General features: G+C 44.2%; 1 protein-coding gene across 2 annotated transcripts in view; it reads left to right on the plus strand.

Annotated features, from left to right (window-relative positions):
* Positions 1-8,218: 8,218 nt before the first annotated feature.
* Positions 8,219-16,376, plus strand: part of ZCCHC14 (zinc finger CCHC-type containing 14) — an 87,025-nt gene continuing 78,867 nt past the window's right edge. For both annotated transcript variants that reach the window (XM_082270404.1, XM_082270405.1), the window contains exon 1: positions 8,219-8,314. The gene's annotated coding sequence lies outside the window, so the exon portion shown is untranslated. The remainder of the gene's footprint in view (positions 8,315-16,376) is intronic.

The raw sequence follows: 16,376 nt of genomic DNA on the forward strand, positions 1-16,376 counted from the left end.
CCCATCACATCCCTGCGTGCCCCCCAGCCATGTTTACTGGGCTTCACACCACTGGCCAGGCCAGGCTAGGCCACCAGGTAGAGGTGAGGGAGACCAGCAAATGTCCGTTTTCTGATCTCCCTTTCCTACTAGGAACCCAAACGTGATGTCCCGGATGCTGCTGAGGATGTCTTATGATGAAACGCGTACAGCGCCGTCACGTCACTTCCGGTTTCTGGGCTTTGGAACGCAGTGCATTCCGGCAACCCACATACAACGCTCTGATACATTTGCTACTGTGTGAATATCCTGTTTTACCTTTGCAAATAAATATTTTATTGACGCTATTGGTCCCTCCTTGTTTATTTTATGTGGGGTACACCTCACCACCTGAGGATAGCTGGCACTGACGAGTACTCTGATACCATGGACTTCCTACCCAGGATTTGGGGACCCTTGATGGAAACCAGTGATTGGAATCTTACATAGAGGATACCCTGATTATATCTTGGCTCATTACCCCTGTGTGGGGTAGGTCTGTCTGGCAGAGATGTATAGTAACGAAGTAGAACTACTTAAGTACTGTACTTAAGTACCGAAATGCGGTATCTGTACTTTCCTAGAGTAGAATTTTTTTCTCCTACTTCTACTTTTACTTCACTACATTTTTTCGATGATTTCGATACTTCTACTCAAGTATTTTTTTTTTGTGCTGCATAGTTACTCGTTACTTTTAAAAAAATTACCACTGCCAGAACAGTAGATGGCAGGTTGCATAAAGCTCAAAAAAATGTGTATAATGTCATTTGTAAATCAGCGCATACGAAAATAAAGGCTGTGTATAATAAAAGCTGCTATACCAAATCTTTCCAATAAAAAGAAAATATGAAACAAACAAATAAATGGTGCTACAGCGCTTAAAGTGCATCAAGAAACTACTAACAAACACAGGTTAATCATTTGAATAAATCATTTGAAATAATAAAAAACAATATGATGTTCAAACTTTTGACTTATTTCTTTAATAACTACATAACACAGTACTTGTACTTCTACTTTTAGTACTTGAGTAGAATTTTTTTTTCAAAACTACTGGTACTTTTTACTTTTAGTACTTAAGTAGCAAATTTTTTGAAAAAACTACTTGCAATACTAAAGTAAAAAAAATGTTGAATACTTTAGTACTTCTACTTAAGTAACTTTTTCTGCGAGCACTTCCACTTCTACTCAAGTAATTTTTTGATCGAGCACTTGTACTTTTACTCAAGTAGAAATTTTGAGTACTTTATACAAGTCTGCTGTCTGGTGAGTGCATAATTTACTAGTGGGATCACAAGCACTCGAATTTCACAATACTCCCAACTAGACCCTTGGGATATAACACGATCATCGTTCTCCTCACTGGATGTGCATGAATACAAGGACTTTTTAAAGTGCGAAACACTCTACCGTTCACCATATTTATTTACTATTAATTTTATTTGATCTACTACAGCACCTTACACTTAGTCACTATTAGAGTCGGTTCACACTGATCCGACTCGAAGTCGCCACGACTTCGGGCGACTAATGAAGTCGCCCGTGCAGCGTGACTTCAGCGCGGCTTGCAACGACTTCACATAATGGAAGTCAATGCAAGTCGCTCCGACTTTGCAAAAAAATAGTGCAGGAACCTTTTTCTAAGTCGGAGCGACTTGAGTCGCTCTGATTAGAACGGTTCCATTGCACAGCATGGAACGCTACTTGTCAGGCGACCAAGTCGCCTAACAAGTCGGATCAGTGTTAACCGGCATTTATTCATGTTTGGATGTGCATGAATTCAAGATTTTTTAATTTAATTATTTATTAGCTCATATTGATTTACTACACCGTATTGTTCACTATTTATGTAATTTATCTATTGCGTGACTGTGAAATATTATATCACTATTTGCACTCAGTCACTATTATCACCTGTCAGTATGTGGTCTGGTTTAGACTAACTGTATCTACATCTGCATGGAGTCACTTTATTTACCACGTATTGAATGCCTTTTTATTCTTAAGTTTGTTATTAATTTTAATATCATTATTGATTTACACTATCACGGGTTTTTCCCAGCATTGGAGCACTTTATATGTTATACAGTACTGAGTCTTTGGTGTAATCTTAATACTTCCTTATATATTATCTCCCTAGGCAGCGCCACCTTCCCTCTACCCCCTGCTTTTTACATACTAATATAGCCCTTTAACCACTTAAGCCCCGGAAGATTTTACCCCCTTCCTAACCAGGGGGTTTTTTGTGATTTTTTACTGCGTGACTTTAACGGACAATTGCGCGGTCATGCGACGCTGTACCTAAATGAATTTCACGCCCTTTTTTTCCCACAAACAGAGCTTTCTTTTGGTGGTATTTGATCACCTGTGTGATTTTTTGATCATGTGCTATAAACAAAAAACAGTGTAATTTTTGCAAAAATAACAATATTTTTCACTTTTTTTTATATGAAATTCCCCCCATAAAAAATGTAAAAATCAAAATTTTTTAACTTTTTTGGCCAAATTGTTTTATGCTACATATGTTTGGTAAAGAAAATCTCAAAAAGCGTATTTTGATTGGTTTGCGCAAAAGTTATCGCGTTTACTAACAAAGGGAAAGATTTTTGTAATTTTTGTTTTTTTTTTTTAACGAGTAATGGCGGCGATCTGAGATTTTTTTTGCGGTACTGCGACATTGCGGCGGACAGATCGGACCCTTGACTGACATTTTTGACACTTTTGGGGGTACCAGTGACATTACTGCAGTAATCAGTGCTATTTATATGCACTGTTACTGCAAAAATGACACTGGCAGGGAAGGGGTTAACTGTATTGGACAGGGAGGGGTTAAGTGTGTCCTAGGGGCGTGATTCTAACTGTAGCGGGACAATGCTATTGGTGTAAAAACAAAGATCAACGGTTCTACATAGTAGAACCGTCTGATCTCCATTTTTACACAGGGAGAATGACAGGCGGCTTGTTTACATAAGCCGCTCTGCCTTTCTCCCGCTGTACCGACGATCGGCGAGTGACCGGCGGACATCGGGTCCGCCGGTCACACGCCCGCACTCCTCCCTTAACGAGCCTCAGCGGGCGCGCGCTCGCCTGCTATTGGCTCTACGTCACTCTGCCTGGCCGGGGCTGACTGCCGCAGTAAATATACTGTGCGCAGTCGGCAACCGGTTAAGGGAGGCTACAGCCTTTTCTTTTACCTTAGCGCGGAACCCCCCTCTTATTTAGTGATCACATAGTACTTGAACCAATCACAGCACCGTGTACCATGTGATATTTGTGGGCCAATCTGGGGGCCCTGAGTGTTGTCCGTCGGGCCCTGTTTGCGCATGCGCAGTAGGGAACCGGCTGTTGAAAAGTAAATACAATAGCCATCATGTTGTTTAACATCCAATATAGATACAATAATACCAAGCCGATATAAACAATTCAGATATAAATACATGATTGAAAAAAGGCATCTGATATACTTGACGTATTTCGCGATCCACTGCTCACTTCCTCAGGAGTGGATGCACATTAAAACATGTCTATAAAATAAAAGCATTGATTTTAGAGTATGTACCATAGTAATAGTAAATATCTTTTAGATCATAGGGGACACTAATTCCCCAACTCTGTATTGGATGTTAAACAACATGATGACTATTGTATTTACTTTTCAATAAATGTGTCTATCATGTTTAATTTATTTTGTATCCAGTGGTGCACCTCATTCAAAGTCCCAGGGCAAATTTTTGTTTTTATTTGTATGACTATTAGAGCCGGTTCACATAGCAGCGACCCGACTTGCCGGGGCGACCTGTGAGGTCGCGGTGCACAGCGCGCACCGTGACCTCGGAGCGGCATGGACGGACTTCATATCATTGAAGTCAATGCAGGTCGCTCCAGGTCGCCCCAAAGTAGTACAGGACCCTTTTTCTAAGTCGGAGCGACTTGTGTCGCTCCTATTAGAACGGGTCCTGTGCTAATCTATGGCAGGCGACCCACGGCGACAAGTCGCCCCAGTGTGAACCGGCTCTTAGGGATGGAGGTGCATCACTGGTAGCACCAGACCATTTCTCTATTTTTGTTACATGTAATTTAGGTGGAAGACACCTCTTGCGCACCATGGTCTGTTTCTACCTCTAAGTCCTATTTCCAACATTGACACACTAGACACCAATGCACAAATGTTTGGCATAGTTATTTAATAATTTAATCATTCCCTTTTGGTGGGTCTGTTTTGTGGCTTTTTTGTCCCAGGAGATGCAATGTTAATGGGAGGTTTCCTCCCTGGCTGTCCCCTTCTGTCTTTGTGGGTGGGGCCAGCTAAACATCAGCGCCATGTCTAGGCACTCGACGTGTGATGCTGGCACCCGCAGTGTCGTCACGCCAGTGAGCCTTAGGCCATCATTTGTCGACCAGATGATTTTTGCGCCTTGGCACCATTTTGCCAATAAGGTGGCGTTTGCCGGTCTCGGCATGCACCAGCTACTCTATTGGCTTCCCCTTCATGCCCCTTGGGGGAATCGAGTGTGGAGGTCCGCCCGCTTTTGCATAGCTGAACCCTGGATCTGTCCTTGTGTCACACAGTAACCTCCCCCCACACACGTCAGTAAGCACCAGGCCTACATTAACCCCTCCCTCTCCAATAAAATTAACCCCTTCCCTGCCAGTGTCATTTTTACAGTAACAGTGCATATATATAGCACTGATTACTGCAGTAATGTCACTGGTACCCCCAAAAGTGTCAAAAATGTCAGTCAAGGGTCCGATCTGTCCGCCACAATGTCGCAGTCCCGCAAAAAAAATCGCAGATCGCCGTCATTACTCGTTAAAAAAAAAACACCAAAAATGACAGAAATCTTTCCCGTAGTTAGTAAACGCAATAACTTTTGCGCAAACCAATCAAAATACGCTTATTGTGATTTTTTTTACCAAACATAGGTAGCAGAAAACAAATTGCCCAAAAATTTAAAAAAATTTTGATTTTTACATTTTTTTGGGGGGGAATTTCATATAAAAAAATGTGAAAAATATTGTTATTTTTTCAAAATTTATGCTCTTTTTTTGTTTATAGCGCAAAAAGTAAAAATCGCACAGGTGATCAAATACCACCAAAAGAAAGCTCTGTTTGTGGGAAAAAGAAGGACGTAAATTTCGTTTGGGTACGGCGTCGCACGACCGCGCAATTGTCAGTTAAATTCACACAGTGCCGAATCGCAAAAAGTGGCCCAGACGTAAGACAGCAAAATCCTCTAGTGGTAAAGTGGTTAAAAAACATGATGACAGTTGTATTTCTTTTTCAATAAATGTATCTATCATGTTTAATTTATTTTGTATCCCAGGGAAAATGTTTGTTTTTATTTGTATGACTATTAGGGATGAAGGTGCATCACAGGTAGCACCAGACCATTTCTCTATTTTTGTGACAGTTTGGTTGAGGACACAAGCAAAAGTGACAGTTAGCAATCCCGGCATTCCAGGAATGTAACTTTTATTAAAACTGTTAAATCAATGGGTTAAGTTCTGCTTTATGATTTAATGCTGCTCAGGGGCTCTGGGCTTCAGCAAAATGGCGGCCTCCAGCAAAAAGAAACAGGAGCAATTCTGGAGGCGATTTACAGCACATAATAATTTTGGGAGAATAAATATTATTGTGGAATGTATTTTCCTTACTAAAGAACATTATTTTTTATCAAGTTGTTATGGGTAAATTCCAATTTACTATTAAAAAAATATATATAATATAATATAATATTATATTATATAATATTATATTATATAATATTATATTATATTATATTATATTATATTATATTATATTATATTATATTATATTATATTATATTATATTATGTGTGTTTAGGTAGGACATAAAATGCATACAAATGTTTCTTGGTCCTACTACAGGAACAAAGATAAATAATATGTGCTGTCACTGTGATAGTCAGGAGTAGGAGAATTTATTTCTGCGGAATTTTTGGTGGTGGGTCATGGTAATGGCATTAAAATATACAGATCAATTTAAAAAAATTTTTTTTTTTCTATTTTGGAATGGTTTCTTTTAATTAACAAAAAAATCTGGGGATATCCATTACCATTACCAAATAAAAGCCCAATTTTTCCTGGAAAAAAAAAATAAACCATGGTATACTCCCCCATTATATACTAAGTAGTTGGGATGTTATGTACAGTTTTATTAACACGTGTCAAAGTTGCATTATTGGGTTTGGGCGTCAAGGTTTGTTTTGACCCTGGTCGTGAAGAGGTTAAAGCCGTTTTAACTCCTTTGAGGGGACAGAACGCAATTATCCGGCCTCTCGGTCTCGGCGGGTTGGCCTTGATGTCGATCGGCTACACATTTGGGTACCAGAATGTCAACACAGAGCGAACTCCAGGCACAGTTACCGATGACTAACAGAAATCGCTACGTGCAATCAGCCGATCATGCGACCGCTGTGACAGCCAATCACAATGGTCACATTATAATAAACCCCGCCCCCAGGATCTGAAACCCTTTGAAGGGCCGGAAAGGTGCCAGCACCAAGGGGTTGAGTCAGTGCTGTATCTTGGCCTAGGCCAACAAGGCCCAGGCCTAGGGCGGCACTTTGCAGGGGGGCAGCAAAAAAAATATTTCATTATTTGTATAATGTCTAAGGACTTCCTATTTATTATACACATAAGTGAAATAATCCTATAATTACAATCAGTGGTAGCAAACACAAGTCCAAATATCTTAACAGAGTAATCTTACTAATCCTGTGACATAAGGCTGTACTAATAGGCACTGATAAGGCTGCACTGGTGACCACTAATGAGACCACACTGATATGCTGCACTGATGGGCAGTAAAGAGGCAGCACTAATAAGGCTGAACTTATGGGAACTGATGAAGCTATGCTGATGGACACTGATAGACTCTTGTTATGGTCTGTGGTTTACAGATGACAGGGTGGGTCATAAACAGGAAGGGGTGTGGCCTTTATAGGAAGGGGGGGTCATATTTAAATTAGGGGGTGCACATGTTTAGTCAGGCCTAGGGAAGCACAAAACCTAAATACATCACTGGGTTGAGTAATCTCTGTAAATCTCACCGTTGCTGTAGTAGGTTGTTTATATCGTACAGATTTCTCACTTCACAGGTAGGGGCAGGGCAACCCCCCCCCCCCCCCGACATTATATTTAAAGGAATTGTGCATTTTTAATGTTGCCATTTAAAGCGTAACTCCACTTCTGTTGAGAAAAAAACATTCCCCTCTGGGTGATCTCTGTACATTACAAGGATTTTACCAAACTTTGTTGCAGATTCCTACCTTTTGTTATTCTGAAGAAATCATTGTTTGTTCCTTTGTGCTGAGTGGGTCTAATGGGAGTGGTTTCATAATTATCTATCAGCTGTGGCAGCTGCAGGGCTCTAATGAAGAAATCTGCTGGGCCTGCATACCTTTAGACGTGTTCCTATTGGGAGTATCTCACCAAAAATGACATTTTTATTGCAGGGGATGCCAGGAATCTGACTTGTATCTTAGTGCAGACTTCTGGGAAAATTGGTGAGCCAATCACACAAGCAGGAAATGATGTTTCTGGGGGTGTGGTCAGTATACATTCTGTGTACAGAACCCCTCCAGGCGGCCATATTGCATTTTCAGAAAATTACAGCGGCTGCAGATTGAAAAAGAAAAGTAATTTTATATAGTTACATAGTCAGGTTCAACCAAATTTTTTTTTTAATACCATTCAATCACAATATGATTTGTGTCACAATTGTATACACTATATGGTTTTTTCTTCATTTGCTGATTTTTTTTCCCCGCGAAAGTGGAATTACCCTTTAAGCATTATTAAACTTGCTCTCCTCCACCAAATCTAATTCTTTAAACATTTTTTTTAATTGGTCCATGGCCCCTAGGGCAGCAGTAACCCCCTTGCCGTTTGTTTGTCAATCCTGTAAAGCTCCGTGTCGTACTGTCACTTTAAGAGAGCTGATGACAGGTCACTGTCACGTGACTGACCAATCAGGCTCCTCTCCTCCTCCTGAGTCCCCGCCCACAGTACCGTCACTCAAGGGAGGATGCTTCGGCCACGCCTCCTCTTCTCTCGCTGATTGACAGCCACACGCCAGCGCTGGCGCCCTGAGATTGACAGGTACCGGCGGCCAATGGCAGGCGCGTCCTGCGCACAGGGGGCGGGACGGTGAGCGCAGCCGGCCAATGGCGCGAAGGGAGGAGGGCGGGACTTGGTACCAGCGCGAGGCGTTCGCTGGTAACGGTTCCCGAACGGACCAGAGAACGGAGAGACGGCGGACGGATCCTTCCCGGTGTGTACCGGCCTGTGTATGGGGGTGTGTGTAAGCGGGAGGGGGCGGGGTCCCTGGAGTGCCCACGCCCGCCCATGGCATGCTGTGGTAGTTGTAGTTAACCCTATGCTCACCGCTGGGCCGGACCACATAGGGTGACCGCAGTCGCCGCCGACCGGTCGGGGGGTTCACTGCCTGAGCATGGCATGCTGGGAGTTGTAGTTTACCCTGTCCTTGTCAATGGGCCAAACCACACTGGGTGACCGCCAAATCCATGCGATCGCCCATGGCAACGACCGCTGACGGCGAATGGCAATCAGCGCTGGCGATTTCCAGCTGTGAGACGATAATCGCCTCTGGAGATCGGTTCTGGGATGTAAACAAGGTCATGCCGTACAGCTGGCCGCAATCTGATTGGACGATCGGGCTCGTTTAGGGCGATCGGCGTAAAAAGATGATATTGGCGGTGATTGTTCGGTGTGTGGCCAGGTGGGACGTCTTCGGATCTGTCGGGGTATTTGGTGAGCCGCAATCAGATTGTACCATGTGACACGGGGGGTGGGAGGCCGATACGGGGGGCAGCACAAGTCCAGATATCACGCCGTCCCGATATACATTTATTACTATTTGTGTTTCTGGTAGAGAGATTCCCTTCAATTCCTGTCCCGGACAGTTGTCACCAGAACAGGTGTCCCCATGGGTTCTGGTGACAACAGTAACCTGTGGAATTCCCATCACTTCCTGTCTCAGTGACAGCGGAGGGGAGGAGTCACCCCAGCTGGCTGTCATCAGAGACATTGGAATGTTCTGTCTCATTGGATACATTTATATCTCTCCCCCCTCCACCGGTGTTTATAAACAATCTGATCATGTGATTTATTGTATGGCTCTGGAGACCTACAGTCTCTGACCATCTCCTGTAACATGTCTGCAGTCTCTGACCATCTCCTGTATTATGTCTGCAGTCTCTGACCATCTCCTTTAATATGTCTGCGGTCTCTGACCCTCTCCTGTAGTATGTCTGCAGTCTCTGACCCTCTCCTGTAGTATGTCTGCAGTCTCTGACCCTCTCCTGTAGTATGTCTGCAGTCTCTGACCCTCTCCTGTAGTATGTCTGCAGTCTCTGACCCTCTCCTGTAGTATGTCTGCAGTCTCTGACCCTCTCCTGTAACATGTCTGTAGTCTCTGACCCTCTCCTGTAACATGTCTGCAGTCTCTGACCGTCTCCTGTATCATGCCTGTAGTCTCTGACCCTCTCCTGTAGTATGTCTGCAGTCTCTGACCATCTCCTTTAATATGTCTGCGGTCTCTGACCCTCTCCTGTAGCATGTCTGCAGTCTCTGACCCTCTCCTGTAGTATGTCTGCAGTCTCTGACCCTCTCCTGTAGTATGTCTGCAGTCTCTGACCCTCTCCTGTAGTATGTCTGTAGTCTCTGACCCTCTCCTGTAGTATGTCTGTAGTCTCTGACCATCTCCTGTAACATGTCTGCAGTCTCTGACCGTCTCCTGTATCATGTCTGTAGTCTCTGACCCTCTCCTGTAACATGTCTGCAGTCTCTGACCATCTCCTGTAGTATGTCTGCAGTCTCTGACCCTCTCCTGTAACATGTCTGTAGTCTCTGACCCTCTCCTGTAACATGTCTGCAGTCTCTGACCGTCTCCTGTATCATGTCTGTAGTCTCTGACCCTCTCCTGTAGTATGTCTGCAGTCTCTGACCATCTCCTTTAATATGTCTGCGGTCTCTGACCCTCTCCTGTAGCATGTCTGCAGTCTCTGACCCTCTCCTGTAGTATGTCTGCAGTCTCTGACCCTCTCCTGTAGTATGTCTGCAGTCTCTGACCCTCTCCTGTAGTATGTCTGCAGTCTCTGACCCTCTCCTGTAGTATGTCTGCTGTCTCTGACCCTCTCCTGTATCATGTCTGCAGTCTCTGACCATCTCCTGTAGTATGTCTGCAGTCTCTGACCATCTCCTGTAGTATGTCTGCAGTCTCTGACCCTCTCCTGTAACATATCTGTAGTCTCTGACCCTCTCCTGTAACATGTCTGCAGTCTCTGACCCTCTCCTGTAGTATGTCTGCAGTCTCTGACCCTCTCCTGTAGTATGTCTGCAGTCTCTGACCCTCTCCTGTAGTATGTCTGCAGTCTCTGACCCTCTCCTGTAGTATGTCTGCAGTCTCTGACCCTCTCCTGTAATATGTCTGCAGTCTCTGACCCTCTCCTGTAGTATGTCTGCAGTCTCTGACCCTCTCCTGTAGTATGTCTGCAGTCTCTGACCATCTCCTGTATCATGTCTGCTGTCTCTGACCCTCTCCTGTATCATGTCTGCAGTCTCTGACCATCTCCTTTAATATGTCTGCGGTCTCTGACCCTCTCCTGTAGCATGTCTGCAGTCTCTGACCCTCTCCTGTAGTATGTCTGCAGTCTCTGACCCTCTCCTGTAGTATGTCTGCAGTCTCTGACCCTCTCCTGTAGTATGTCTGCAGTCTCTGACCCTCTCCTGTAGTATGTCTGCTGTCTCTGACCCTCTCCTGTATCATGTCTGCAGTCTCTGACCATCTCCTGTAGTATGTCTGCAGTCTCTGACCATCTCCTGTAGTATGTCTGCAGTCTCTGACCCTCTCCTGTAACATATCTGTAGTCTCTGACCCTCTCCTGTAACATGTCTGCAGTCTCTGACCGTCTCCTGTATCATGTCTGTAGTCTCTGACCCTCTCCTGTAGTATGTCTGCAGTCTCTGACCATCTCCTTTAATATGTCTGCGGTCTCTGACCCTCTCCTGTAGCATGTCTGCAGTCTCTGACCCTCTCCTGTAGTATGTCTGCAGTCTCTGACCCTCTCCTGTAGTATGTCTGCAGTCTCTGACCCTCTCCTGTAGTATGTCTGCAGTCTCTGACCCTCTCCTGTAGTATGTCTGCAGTCTCTGACCCTCTCCTGTAATATGTCTGCAGTCTCTGACCCTCTCCTGTAGTATGTCTGCAGTCTCTGACCCTCTCCTGTAGTATGTCTGCAGTCTCTGACCATCTCCTGTATCATGTCTGCTGTCTCTGACCCTCTCCTGTATCATGTCTGCAGTCTCTGACCATCTCCTTTAATATGTCTGTAGTCTCTGACCCTCTCCTGTAACATGTCTGCAGTCTCTGACTATCTTTTACAGCACTACATATACTGAACAGGAATTGTGGCCCTTTGATGTGATTGTAGTTGAGGGCCCCTCTATCTCATCAGCAGACCTCCAGTGTTTGTAGGTCTGTTGTCTAATGATGGGGGGGTAATATGTAAAACCTGAAGTGGGTGCATCAAGCAACCAATCAGAGTGCGGCTTTTCAATCAAGCTGAAAGATCTAAAGGCACAGATGAGTTAGTTTTGTTCTGTATTTTGTATGGACCCCAATGGAGGATTTTTTTCCATTTTTGGAGAGAGTAAGGGAGGGTTATAACCCCTGTCAGTTTCTTTTTGCCCTCTGTGTCCCACTGGGGAGATTTCCCTTTGCTTCCTGTCCTAAAGTCACAACAGGAACTGAAAGGAATTTTGTACAAATTCAGGGAATCCCTGGTTGACACCAAAACTTGTGTCCCCATTGGAAGATTTCCCCTCTCTTCCTGTTCTGGTGACAACCTAAAGTTTAGGATTTTTCTTTCACTCTATAAAGAGTAAATTGGACAAATCTCCCGAACGGGGGCACAGACGGCATTGAAATTCTGACAGGTAGAGGTGTACCGAATGGAAATTTTGGTACTGAAACCGAAAATGCAGGATGCACTTGGCCGAAAAACCGAAAAAAAAATGTATGTATTTTTTTTATATAATTGTATTCTACTTTTTTATTAATATCATGAATTTAACCACTTAAATACAGGGCACTTTCACCCCCTTCCTGCCCAGGTCAATTTTCCTGAATATGAATTTATTGGCAGCTATTAACGGCACCTTTAGGCTACGTTCACATGTAGGCGCAGGGGATCGCGGGCAGAATCACCGCGATCTGAAAATCATTGCAATTTGCAGGACGCCTGTGCTTTTCCCGTGATTTGCAATGGCACCCCAAACGCTGTGCGATGTTGCCGCGATTTCCACCTGCCGAATTGCGGTAACATCGCGCAAACAAAATCAAGGGACGCATGATGCCTAAAAAAGGTACAAGAGCTTCATTGGGGCGTCATGCGTCCCGTAATTTTGTTTGCGCAATGTTACCGCGATTCGGCAGGCGGAAATCGTGGCAATATCGCACAGCGTTTGGGGTGCCATTGCAAATCACGGGAAAAGCACAGGCGTCCCGCGATTTGCAACGATTTCCGGATCGCGGGCAGAATTGCGGTGATTCTGCCCGTGATCTGCTACGCCCACATGTGAACGTAGCCTTAGGGTCCTTTCACACAGGCGGTGGTCCATATGTCCGTTTTTCTGCCCATTTTTTTGCGGATGAAAAACGGACATAATGCATGTAAATAGGATTGCGGATGTCAGCAGGTGACCATCCGATTTGCGTCCTTTTCTATCAGTTCCGTTTTTTTGGAATGGAACAGAACCCTATTTTTCTTCAGTTTAAAAAAATGTAACGGACGCAAAATTGGATGTCAGTGGTGTCATCCGCTGACATCCGCAATCCCATTGACATACATTATGTCCGTTTATCATCCGCAAACGGATGGGATGATAAACGGACATACGGACCGGATGACACAAGTGCCATCCGTGTCCGTAAAAAAAAAAAAAAAAGTGCAAAAGCGGATCAAAAAATGGTCCGCCCCGTGTGAAAGGATCCTAAGCGCAAGAAAAATGCATCCCTTTAACCACTTTACCACCGGAGGATTTTGCTGTCTTACGTCCAGGCCACTTTTTGTGATTTGGCGCTGTGCGATTTTAACTGACAATTGCGCGGTCGTGCGATGCCGTACCCAAACGAAATTTATGTCCTTTTTTTCCCCACAAACAGAGCTTTATTTTGGTGGTATTTGATCACCTGTGCGATTTTTACTTTTTGCGCTATAAACAAAAAAATTGCGTAAATTTTGAAAAAATAACAATATTTTTCACATTTTTTTTATATGAAATTCCCCCCCAAAAAAATGTAAAAATCAAAATTTTTTTAAATTTTTGGCCAATTTGTTTTCTGCTACCTATGTTTGGTAAAAAAAAAATCACAATAAGCGTATTTTGATTGGTTTGCGCAAAAGTTATTGCGTTTACTAACAAAGGGAAAGATTTATGTCATTTTTGGTGGGTTTTTTTTAACGCGTAATGTCGGCGATCTGCGATTTTTTTTTTTTTTTTTTTTGCGGTACTGCGGTGGACAGATCGGACCCTTGACTGACATTTAAGACACTTTTGGGGTTACCAGTGACATTACTACAGTAATCAGTGCTATACATATGCACTGTTACTGTAAAAATGACACTGGCAGGGAAGGGGTTAATTTTATTGGAGAGGGAGGGGTTAATGTATGCCTGGTGCTTACTGACGTGTGGGGGGGGAGGGGACTATGTGACACAGGGACAGATCGCATGTTCAGCTATGCTGAATCCTGCAATCTGTCACTGTCTGTCACTTAGGAGATCCGCCCGGGCGGATCTCCAGACTCGATTCCCTGACGATCGGGGAAGAGCAGTGGCGATCACCACCGCTCCTCCCCTGGCCCGACTCCTGCTGTGACTGAATACAGCGGGAGCGGCGTGCGAGCGCCACCCACAAGGGAGGAGTCCAGCAACGTAGGTCTACGTCGCTGGACGGGAACGAGCCACTTTGCCGCAGTAGAGCTCGAGTGAGCGGGGGTAAAGTGGTTAAAGGCCAGTTCACACTACATGTAGTCCAGTGCGTTTTTTTTATTTTTCTGCAGCAAAAACACACAGAAAGTAGGTTATATGGTTTCCAATGGCATAGATCACACCGGTCACTTCCAGCACATTCCAGTTCCAGAAAAAGAGTAGAACATGCTGCATTTTTTCTGCACTGAACTGTACTGGAACGTTTAAAAGGCATCAAAAATGCAGCTAAACGCACTGGAACACACATGTCCTTATTTAGGGCCAGTTCACACCATAAAAACGCAGTCCGGATGCGTTCCGAATGCTTTTCTCGTGCGTGTTTTTGATGCATTTTTTCCCCTTCTTTTTTCTTCACCTTAAATAAGATGTGTTCTTGTGTGTTTTTGATGCGTTTTACCGCATTCCAGTACAGCTCAGTGCAGAAAAAAATGCAGCATGTTCTACTTTTTTTTTTTTTTTCTGCAACTGACCGCACTGGTGTGTACTTTGCCATCGAAAACCAAATAAACTAGATTGTAAGCTCTAAGGCTGCATTCACATGTCAGCTTATAATCGCGGGCAGAACCGCCGCAGTTCCGCCCGCAATTCGGAGATGTATTGCAAATCGCGGGACGCCTAGCGTTGCCCGTTGATTTGCAATAGCCCCCCAAACGCCGAGCGATGTTGCCGCGATTTACGCCCGCCGAATCGCGGCAACATCGCGCAAACAAAATCGCGGGACGCAATACGCTCCAAAGAAGCTCTTTTACTTTTTTGGAGCGTATTGCGTCCCGCGATTTTGTTTGCGCGATGTTGCCGCGATTCGGCGGGCGTAAATCGCGGCAACATCGCGCAAACAAAATCGCGGGACGCAATACGCTCCAAAGAAGCTCTTGTACTTTTTTGGAGCGTATTGCGTCCCGCGATTTTGTTTGCGCGATGTTGCCGCGATTCGGCGGGTGTAAATCGCGGCAACATCGCTCTGCGTTTGGGGGGGCTATTGCAAATCAACGGGCAACGCTAGGCGTCCCGCGATTTGCAATAAATCCCCGAATCGCGGGTGGAACCGCGACGGTTCTGCCCGCGATTAGATGTATTATATATATTATATGTGACATGTGAATGCAGCCTAAGGAGCAGAGCCCTCTGATTCCTCCTGTATTAAATTGTATTGTAACTGTACTGTCTGTATGTTGTAAAGCGCTGCGCAAACTGTTGGCGATAATATAAATCCTGTATTATAATAATAATAATAGCCTACTACCCATGTGTTTTTGATGCAGAAAAAAAAAACCGCACTAGACTGCATGTGGTGTAAAAAACAGGGAAAAATGCACCAGAATGCTTTAAAAAAATCATTAAATATGGGCATGTAGAAAAACATCCGGAACGCATCTGGACTTTGTTTCTGTGGTATGAACTGGCCCTTAAAAATCCTGCTTGCTGTTTTTTTGGTCATTTAAAAAAATTAAAACACTCCAAAAACTAGGGCCAAAACAACTAATCGATTATGAAAAAAAGTCTTTACTCATCACTTACATAGCATTGCTGTGGTTTATTGGCTGCATCTCTGATAGTATACCCCTATTGGTTAAAGGTCTATAACACATCTGTCCCAAGAACACCTCCTGCGCACTAGTTCCCTTAGTAATTAATTGATTATGAAAATAGTTGTCAACTGTTTTCATAATCGATTAGTTGGCCTGTATACAGAATGCATTGTTTGTTTACATATCAGGAAATACAGTGCAGCACACATACAGCTCAGTACACCCTCCATACATGTCAGTATACACAGTGCAGCACACATACAGCTCAGTACACCCTACATATATGTCAGTATACACAGTGCAGCACACATACAGCTCAGTACACCATCCATACATGTCAGTATACACAGTGCAGCACACATACAGCTCAGTACACCGTCCATACATGTCAGTATACACAGTGCAGCACACATACAGCTCAGTACACCCTACATATATGTCAGTATACACAGTGCAGCACACAGACAGCTCAGTACACCCTCCATACATGTCAGTATACACAGTGCAGCACACATACAGCTCAGTACACCGTCCATACATGTCAGTATACACGGTGCAGCACACATACAGCTCAGTACACCGTCCATACATGTCAGTATACACGGTGCAGCACACATACAGCTCAGTACACCGTCCATACATGTCAGTATACACAGTGCAGCACACAGACAGCTCAGTACACCGTCCATACATGTCAGTATACACAGTGCAGCACACAGACAGCTCAGTACACCCTCCATACATGTCAGTATACACAGTGCAGCACACATACAGCTCAGTACACCCTCCA

This window comes from Pelophylax lessonae (genome assembly GCF_965119305.1).
Source record: "Pelophylax lessonae genome assembly, chromosome: 10".
Taxonomy (NCBI): domain Eukaryota; kingdom Metazoa; phylum Chordata; class Amphibia; order Anura; family Ranidae; genus Pelophylax; species Pelophylax lessonae.